This window comes from Rhinoderma darwinii, chromosome 4 (assembly GCF_050947455.1).
Source record: "Rhinoderma darwinii isolate aRhiDar2 chromosome 4, aRhiDar2.hap1, whole genome shotgun sequence".
Classification (NCBI taxonomy): Eukaryota; Metazoa; Chordata; class Amphibia; order Anura; family Rhinodermatidae; genus Rhinoderma; species Rhinoderma darwinii.
Window position 1 is genome coordinate 375,395,910 of NC_134690.1, and position 10,794 is coordinate 375,406,703.

Sequence of the window (10,794 nt, forward strand, 5' to 3'; positions counted from 1 at the left end):
CTCGACCATCTGTTGTGATGGTTGGTGTTCTGGGGCGGCCGCAGGCTGGTATTATGAGGCTGGGAAGGGCCAAAAACAGTGGACCTTACCACCCTTGTAATGCTAGGCTGCTGCTGCTGTGTTGTATCTGGCTGGTTATAAAAGTGGGGGGGGACCCCACGTCATTTTTTTAAATTATTTATTTATTTTTAATTTTTTTTTAAAAAGACATGGGGTTCCACCCAATTTATCATAACCAGCCACATACAGCACAGTGTTATTAGCCTGGGAATGGACAAAACCAGTGGCCCTTCCCACCCATGTAATGCCAGACTGCTGCGGCCTTGTATATGGCTGGTTATTAAAAATGTTGGGGACCCGTCTATTGTTAAATTTGTTAAATTCAAAAAAAAAAACCGACGTGGGGGTCCCCCCATTTTTATAACCAGCCCGATACAACACAGCAGCAGCAGCCTAGCATTACAAGGGTGGGAAGGTCCACTGTTTTTGGCCCTTCCCAGCCTCATAACACCAGCCTACGGCCACCCCAGTACCCGACCATCACAACAGATGGTCGGGTACTGGATCGTACCAAGCTCTTCCCGGCACCCCTGGTGGTGGTGGGTACCGGGGTAATAATGGGTGGTTAGTGCTAGCCTCTGCACCGGCTAACACTAAGTACCGCCTTAATAATGGACGCTGTCAATCAGCCAACTGCCATTATCTAGGCACTAATAAAGTTTAAAAAAAACACAAAGACAATTCTTTTTTATTGAAATAAATCCCCAACAAAACCCTCGTTAACCATTTTATTAAAATTTGAAAAAACGTAGATCTACGCAGTAGTCCAACGAATCAAAGATGTAGTCCAATCGGTACATCAAAATCTGCAACAACATAAAAAAACTGTTATCAATGTGAACAATAACAATACTTCTACTCACCTACACACATATATACACGCACACACACACACACACACACACACACACACACACACACACACACACACACACACACACACACACACACACACACACACACAAACACACACACACACACACACACAAACACACACACAAACACACACACACACACACACACACACACACAACCATACACAAACACACACATATACACAAACACACATATACACACATATAAACAAACACACCCATATATACACAAACACACACATAAACACACACCCATATACACAAACACACACATATACAAAAACACACAAACATCTACACACAAACATATACACAAATACACCCATATATACACACACATATACACAAACACATATACACAAACACACCCATATATACACAAACACACACAAACACACACATATACAAAAACACACACACACAAACATCTATACACATACACCCATATATACACACACATATACACAAACACATATACACAAACACACCCATATATACACAAACACACATAAACACACATATACACAAACACACATATAAAAACAGACAAAGACACATACCCAAACACACACACTGTTTCTTTTAAATGCTGCTGGGGAACCCGCTTGATCCACTATATAAGGCAGCGCTATAGTGCAGCATTTAAAAGAAACAGGATCCTGACCTGTCCATAGAGTTTAAGGCAGCACAGAGTATTTCAGGAGATGAGCGTGCAGATTCAGTGCTGCTGTAAACTCTGCTCTTACCATTACGTAGCTCTCAGTCTGTTACCTCTCCTCCACTCCTGTCCTCAAGAACACCTTCACATGATTGGCAAGTCACCACGTAATGGTAAGAGCAGAGTTCACAGCAGCACAGAGTATTTCAGGAGATGAGCGTGCGGATCTTGTGCGGGGTGGTGACTTGCCAATCTTGTGAAGGTGTTATTGAGGACAGGAGTGGAGGAGAGGTAACAGACTGAGCTACGTAAGAGCAGAGTTCACAGCAGCACAGAATCTGCACGCTCCTCTCCTGAAATATTCTGTGCTGCTGTGAACTCTGCTCTTACCATTACGTAGCTCTCAGTCTGTTACCTCTCCTCCACTCCTGTCCTCAAGAACACCTTCACATGATTGGCAAGTCACCACCACGCACAAGATCCGCACACTCATCTCCTGAAATACTCTGTGCTGCTGTGAACTCTGCTCTTACCGTTACGTGGTGACTTGCCAATCATGAAGGTGTTATTGAGGACAGTAGTGGAGGAGAGGTAACAGACTGAGAGCTACGTAATGGTAAGAGCAGAGTTCACAGCAGCACTGAATCTGCACGCTCATCTCCTGAAATACTCTGTGCTGTCTTAAACTCTGTGGACAGGTCAGGATCCTGTTTCTTTTAAATGCTGCACTGTAGCGCAGCCTTATATAGTGGATCGAGCGGGTTCCCTAGCAGCATTTAAAAGAAACAGGATCCTGACCTGTCCCCAGAGTTTAAGGCAGCACAGAGTATTTCAGGAGATGAGCACGGCCGGCCACAAGCAGCCGGTCGTTTTTCCAAGCCGTGCTCCCATTATGCACACGACCGTAAAAACACCCGTTATTGCGGGTCGTAATTACGACCCGCAATAACGGGCTCATAGACTTCTATTACCCACGGGTACCTTCCCGTTTTCTCACGGGAAGGTGCCCGTGCCGTTAAAAAATTAGAACATGTTCTATTTTTCTATTTTACGGGCCGTGCTGCTATAATTAGGGTATGTTCACACGACAGCGTCCGTAACGGCTGAAATTACGGGGATGTTTCCGCCTGAAAACATGTGTTCACGGACGTAATTCGGGCGTTTTTGCCCCGAATTACGCCAGAAAATAGCGCCTCGATAGCGCTGACAAACATCTGCCCATTGAAAGCAATGGACAGACGTTTGTCTGTTCACACGAGGCGTATATTTACGCGCCGCTGTCAAATGACGGCGTGTAAATAGACGCCCGCGTCGAAGAAGTGACCTGTCACTTCTTTGGCCGTAATTGGAGACGTTATTCATTGACTCCAATGAATAGCAGCGCCAATTATGTCCGTAATGGACGCGGCGTTCAAGCGCCTGCACATGCCGTAACGGCTGAAATTACGGGGATGTTTTCAGGCGGAAACATCCCCGTAATTTCAGCTGTAACGGACGCTGTCGTGTGAACATACCCTTATAATGACAGCACGGCTCGCAAAAGCGGCCGGCTGCCCGTGGCCGGCCGTGCTCGTAATTACGAGTCGTAATTACGAGCACGGCCCGTAAAATAAAAAAATAGAACATGTTCTATCTTTTTAACGGCACGGGCACATTCCCGTGAGAGAAGGTACCCGTGGCTAACAGAAGTCTATGGGCCCGCTATTTCGGGTCGTAATTACGACCAGTAATAACGGGTGTTTTTACGGTCGTGTGCATGAGGCCCCGTAATGACGGGTGGCTACATGTTTTCACCCGTCATTACGGCAGCGTTGCTAGGCGACGTCAGTAAATAGTCACTCTCCAGGGTGTTGAAAGAGTTAACTGATCGGCAGTAACTGTTTCAGCACCCTGGACAGTGACTACCGATCACAATATAGAGTACCTGTAAAAAAAAAAGACGTTCATACTTATCGGGAACTCCCTGCTTCCTCCAGTCCAGTCTCCTGGCCGTTGCCTTGGTGACGCGTCCCTCGCGACATCCGGCCCGACATTCCTTGATGACGATGCAGCCCATGTGAGCGCTGCAGCCAATCACGGGCTGCAGAGGCGTCTGCAGCCAATCACAGGGTTCAGAGGCCTCTGCAGCCAATCACAGGCTGCCGCGTCAGGAAAGAAGGTCGGACCGGAGGAAGAAGAGGGACTCGTCCGCAAGACAACGACCGGGTACGTATGAAATGCTTTTTATTTTATTTTTAATCAGCAGCCTCTTTTCTCTATCAGTGATTGATAGAGATAAGTGGCTGCCGATTTGTATAATATTTTTGACCGGGTTCGGTCAAAACGGGTTCGGCCGAACCCGGTGAAGTTCGGATTCGCTGCGAACCGAACTTTTCCGGAAGTTCCGGAAGTTCGGACCGAAACCGGGTTCGGTTGTCCCGGTTCGCTCATCTCTACCCACAACACTTGCCTATTGGAGTCAATAGCTTGTTTTGTGACTTAAGTTTCTTATGGAAAAGAAAGAGACTGTGATCCAGCGCTTGTGCGTAAATAATGGCATAAGTAAATATGCCATGATGAAGGACACTGCACGTGTCTGAAACGCGTAGGTGAAATATAATTTCGATACACCATTCAGCACTTTTGAGTCATAGTTTTAAGCTCGATTTACAATAAAATTGGAACTCTGATTCCTTTTATTTACACACAAGCGCTGGATCACAGTCTCTTTCTTTTCCACTATTGACTGCTGGCCGTGCGGGGATCCGAGTGCTATCTGGACAAAGTCTACAAACGGAGGCCTAAGGGGGAGATTTATTAAAACTGGTACAAAGGAGAAGGGAAGCAGTTGCCTAAAACAATCAATCAAATTGCTACTTTTACTTTTCGGAGGCCCTTAGACAAATGAAAGCTGGAATCTGGTTGGTTGCTAAGGGAAAGTGCTCTACTTTTCCTTTTCACCATTGCTTATAAATTTCCCTTTAAATTGTTAATTCTTAGAACCTTTAATGGGGAAATGCAACCCAATGTGAGATTGCCTTGTCATAGATGCCTGCCAGTGTGTGAACTTGGACCATTAGTAATTTCGAGAATGAAGGTCTACAGGAGTCCATAGAACACCCAAACCCATTAGGTCTTGTTCAGAGATGATAGTTATAGTAAATTTGATGAAAAATTACACTTATTTGAATAACTCTTCCTTTCGAATGTCAAGTCAGAATTCCAATTATTTCAACGTCTCAGCTGTGCCAAAGAAGTTTGGGCAATCTATAGTTTTGGAAATCAGTCTGAACTTATGGACTCCACCAACTTCATCATAGGATAATTTTTGTTTGAATTTCTCTTTAAAAATACAAAACTAATTTACTAAGAATGACGTCTCATACAACAGCCTAAAACGGAAGTGTGGTAGATTACAATGCGCCAATTTTATTAAGAGCAGCTTGGCTGTCCGGCACCTGAAATTTAAATATATGTTTGCTATCAGCAGTCGTATATTTTCGCCATAATTTACGCCAATTTCTGGTGTTAGGATTAGTAAATCTGTCGGCCTGTTGGAGGCCCTGCCCTCTCCGGCTAAAAGCCACCCACTTTTATTAGTACTTTTGATAGGTGGCTAGAGGTGTAGAAAGTTGCAAACTATAGTGTAAAGCCTGTGATAAAAATCCCCCTCTGTTTACTATTCTATTGTAATAGGATTTCAGACATGTCCTTGTTTTTTTTGTTTTTTGTATTATAACCAGAGTGAAAATCCCCAAATAATAACTGTATGTTCAATTATTCAGTTTTGAAAAACGAGGCATAAGGCAAAGATCTGTTTATAGATAATTTGTATTCTCCGTGTTTGTTCAGCTAGCACAGTTAAATCACAGTCTTACAACCAGGTCTCCAAGGTGTAGATGTTCTAGGGACGTATTTCACTAAAGTTGACATTTTTCTCAAGGATCTTGCAATTTGTCTCCTTCTATTATGAGCTGTCTAGATCTTCTCGAGCTTGTATGCTGTAAAGCCTCACATATTATACACATAAGTACGCTTCTTTAAATATGCTAAAATTCCATTTACCTACATGTAACATCTGGTCACAGATTAGATTACTGACTTAAAGAGGCTCTGTCACCACATTATAAGTGCCCTATCTCCTACATAAGTAGATGGGCACTATAAAGTAGGTGACAGCAGTGCTTTTTATTTAAAAAAATTATCTATTTTCACCACTTTATTAGCGATTTTAGCTTTATGCTAATGAGTTTCTCAATGGACAACTGGGCGTGTTTTACTATTGACGAAGTGGGCGTTGTACAGAGGAGTGTATGGCGCTGACCAATCAGTGACCAATCAGCATCATACATTTCTCTCCATTCATTTAGTCAGCGGATAGGGATCCTTTTAGATCACTATGTGCTGTCTTATACTAACACATTAACGATACTGAAGTATTTAGACCGTGAATAGACATTCCACGGGATGTCTATTCACAATCCCGACACTTCGTTAATGTTTCTGTGGTAGATACAGCAGAGCAAGCGTAATCTCGCTGTAACCTGTCATTTACAGCGTGATCTCGCGAGATTATGCTTGCTCTTCTGTAACTACCACAGAAACATTAACGAAGTATCGGGATTGTGAATAGACATCCCGTGGAATGTCTATTCACTGTCTAAACACTTCAGTATCGTTAATGTGTTAGTATAAGACATCACATAGTGATCTAAAAGGATCCCTATGCGCTGACTAAATGAATGGAGAGAAGTGTATGATGCTGATTGGTCACTGATTGGTCAGCGTCATACACTCCTCTGTACAACGCCCACTTGGTCAATAGTAAAACACGCCCAGTTGTCCATTAAGAAACTCAGTAGCATAAAGCTAAAATCGCTAATAACGTGGTGAAAAAATATTGTTTTTTTAAAATAAAAAGCACTGCTGTCACCTACTTTATAGCGCCCATCTCCTTATGTAGAAGATAGGGCACTTATAATGTGGTGACAGAGCCTCTTTAATGTATTTTGGTATTTGGCCTGCTATTTTTTTTAATACATTGTGTTTAAGCTTTTTTAATAGATAATTTAGCATACTTGAATTTACAAATATGCTGTTCTAGCTCTTCTGACGAAACTAAGGAACAAGCAAAACTGGGGAATATGAACATAGTTCAACAGATTGTATATACATTTTTAACCAGGGCTTCCCAACCTTCTCTACTGAGATCTCACCAGCCCGAACATGGTGATGCTTTGGCCTCAACAATGGTTGAAGTCCATGCCAAAATGAAAGATTTATCTCAATTTATCTTTCATTTGTCTCCTGAACCCAATACAAGAATAAAAAAAGGCACAACATGAGTCAATTATGTATATAAAAAAGATATTGGTATAACCTGAGAAAGGACGGTGCAACATTCGATCAGTTGTGTCAAAACTTCCTCCGCAATTCCACCTCGCTGCCAACAGATGATGATGATGAACTGATAATGACCATTTAGTGTTCTTGCTCTAAACTCGAAGAGATCGCTGGAATCCCAGTGCATGGTTTTATAGTCTAGTGCAGACTAGTCCAAAGGGTCCTACCAAAAAATATCCAAGTCCATATTTCCAAATCAGAAACAATACCAAGAAACCATGCAACACTGTACTGACAGCATGTGCTCAGTACCGAGAAGTCAAAATTTTATATTTTCCACTCAATAAGGAAAGAATAGCTGGACATTTCTATATGGGTGAACATCTACAGGAAATGTTGAGGCATTATGGAGGTTCTCTGCAAGTTTGGGTCTGTGTTTCTCCATATTGATTTTGATAGAACTAATAAGTCTCAATAATGAGACTTAGATGAAGTTTCTCACCCATCACAAAGCACCATCAGGCAGGCATCTAAAGGCTCCCAACGTTCTGCAGTAGTAAAATGACCTCAAATTCATGGCTAAGGTCATATAGTAATATCTTCAATGCAAAGATGAACAAGCTTTCTACAAAAGAAGTAATTTCCTCTACAGAGCTCTGATCTCAGTATCATCAAAGCCCTCCAGGATTACTTTTAGATATAGAAAAAAGTCCGCAGAAGAAAGTTCTCCAAGATGCTTGGAACAACCTACCACATAATTGCCTTATAAAATTGACATCATACCTGAAAGAATTAATGTATTTTTTATTTTTTGTTATTCAGAAACTGTATTTTATCTGTAGATTATTGTTGATGTTTATTTTTTTAGCACATTTGAATTTTATGCACAATAGGTGCGATATTTGGCGTCTTCGGCTGCTGTATTTGATGGCTTATTGCCAATGATTAGTACGCTACATTATTACTTTAATTTTTTACAAGTAACAAATATGTAAAATGACAAGTAATCAAACAAACAATGAGACAGAGACAAACGGAGAGAGGTCCCTGCACTAAGTAAGAGCTTACAATCTAAATGGAGTAGGAGGGTTGACACAATAGGTATAGGGTGCTAATTTTGTCCAGGGGATCAGCCCCTTTGCTTGGCAACAGGAATATAAAAAGGCTGCATAAGCCAGTCACCCGGTGTAATGATCTGATTCCTACGATACCCAAAGAAGAACAATACCCTACGGTACCCAAAGAATGGACAGCATAATTTTCCTTATATACCCCCCCTTCCCACAGCTTTGGATAGATTCGAGATACTTAACAGGCCCTAGAACTTGGCTACCTCTATCTAGTCTGGTGGTTAATTCTCTGGATAATGTTTGCTCAACCAGACCAAAAGTAAGAGGCATAGGAGATATGTTTGCAAACAAGTCTATATAAATGCACGCTCAAACATGGTGGAAATTTTCCGCTGCAGATTTTGCTGTAAGTTCGCAGCAATTAGGCAGCGAATCTGCTGCAAAATTTGCAGTACTAAAGGTTCGTCCAGACATGGTGGATTGCACAGTGGACTTGCCGTAGATTTCAGCCTTTGCATTGCAAAAGCTGAAATCCGCAGCGAAAATTCGCTGCTTAACCGCAACCAATTGTGCAATGCAAATTCTGCACAGCAAGCTAGTTTCCGCTTTGTTATTTTCTACAACATCTACACTAAGCTAACTAAAAAGCTATATAAACAAAAAAACAAAGAAAAAGTCTGCTGTGGATTTCCACTGTGGCCTGTCCTCAGTGGAATTCCACAGCATTTTTGCCACGTCTGAATGTGCCCTAACACAGAGAGGGATCGAGCAAGGTCAGGCAGTATGGAAGTTGGCAACGGATCTCAGGCAGAGACAGTGTCACGAAGGGTCTGTGGACCCACTGGGCCATACCGCCTTGGCAGTAGGGCAGCTGGCCAACAGGGCGCAGGTCACAGTCTATGGTATATAGGGTACCTGTGGCAGCACGGACAGTAGCTTGGCAGGAACTAGGCAGCGGGTGGACGTCAGGCATGGAGAAGCAGGCAAGCGTGGTATCCAGCACAGCACGACAATAGCAAGCACGGCACTAGATCAGGATACAGGTACATGAACAGGAACAGGAACACTGGGAGCAGAAAACACTAGGGGACCATTTGCATAGACAGACTAAGGAATACACAACAACGCTCAGGCATAGAACTAGGGGGCTGGACCCCTCTTATAGTCCAGGGTACTCACGGGTCAAAATTCGTCCATCCGGTCCGGTGCACGCTCTGACCCTTTAAGAGTGGGCACAAGCGTGCGCGCGCACCATACGGGATCCGGCAGAGGTGAATGGATGCGAGCGCTGGCGTCTCCTGAGGAGGAGGCTGGGGCCAGCGCTTGCCGACTCGTGGCTGCGGCTTTCAGGAGAAGGTTGAAGCTGACAGCCCGCAGCCACGGACATTACAGATCGATGTGGTACCAGGGGAGAAATATAGCATAGCCAGGAAGCCAAGTGTCAATAATGGAGATGTAGCAGAGCCAAGAATGCAGTACAATTGCAGCAGTCATGAGAATAGTCAGATAAGTCAATCAAGAGTCAAAACACAATATTTAGGAGAAAAAAAAGCTATGGCTAAGGAATACACGTTAATAATTACCTACTAGATAACATAGTATGTAATTGCTGGAAATGTAAAAAAAAATCTAAGAATTCAGTACCAACTGTGAAATAGTCAAATATATTCTCTAGCTACAACTATGACAGATTGCTAGATGGGGTTGGAAAAATCTGAAAAGCATCAAAATAAAACAATTGATGTCTTGGAGGGCACTTTTAGCTCCACCATGTACAACAATAAGGCCAGCTAGTCTAGAAACCAATCCACTATCAACGACCTTATTAACTGATTCAGTGCCGCTTCAAAATGTCAAGTGTAGGTCGGTATATACCGGTAAGTATGTGAGAAAATTGCTCCTAAGTCGAAGGCCTCATGCACACAAACGTATTTTTGTCCTCCCGTAAATACTGGCGTAAATACAGGTCCTTCGTCACACGTATTCGACCCGTATTGCACCAGTATTTACGGACCTGTGCCCGTAAATACGGGTCCGGTGTCACCAGTATTCCACCCGCATTTACGGGAACGTTTTCGCTGCAAAATTACACTGCAGTAATCGGCAGCCCTTCTCTCTATCAGTGCATTATAGAGAGAAGGGACAGCCCTTTCCGCAGAAAAAGTAAAAGAAATGTCATACTTACCCGGCCGTTGCCTTGGTGACGCGTCCCTCTCTTGACATCCAGCCCGACCTCCCTGGATGACGTGGCAGTCCACGTGACCGCTGCAGCCTGTGATTGGCCTGTGATTGGCTGCAGCGGTTACATGGGCTGAAACGTCATCCCGGGAGGCCGGACTGGAGGAAGAAGCAGGGAGTTCTGGGTAAGTATGAACGTCTTTTTTTTTTACAGGTTGATCTATATTGTGATCGGTAGTTTCTGTCCAGGGTGCTGAAACAGTTACTGCCGATCATTTAACTCTTTCAGCACCCTGGACAGTGACTATTTACTGACGTCGCCTAGTAACGCTCCCGTAATTACGGGTGCACACACGTGAAGTCACCCATAATTACGGGAGCCCCATAGACTTCTATGGGCCTGCCCGTGCCGTAATTATGGCCTGAAATAGGACAAGTTCTATATTTTTCAACGGCACGGGCACCTTCCCGTAAGCATATGGGGAGGTACCCGTGGCCAATAGAAGTCCATGGGCCCGTAAAAACATGCCGTAATTACGGGCGATTTTACGTTCGTGTGCATGGGGCCTTAATGTTACTTTAATCAAGTTTGAAATGTTTTAATGTACAGCAGCAGTAACGCTCAGATCTG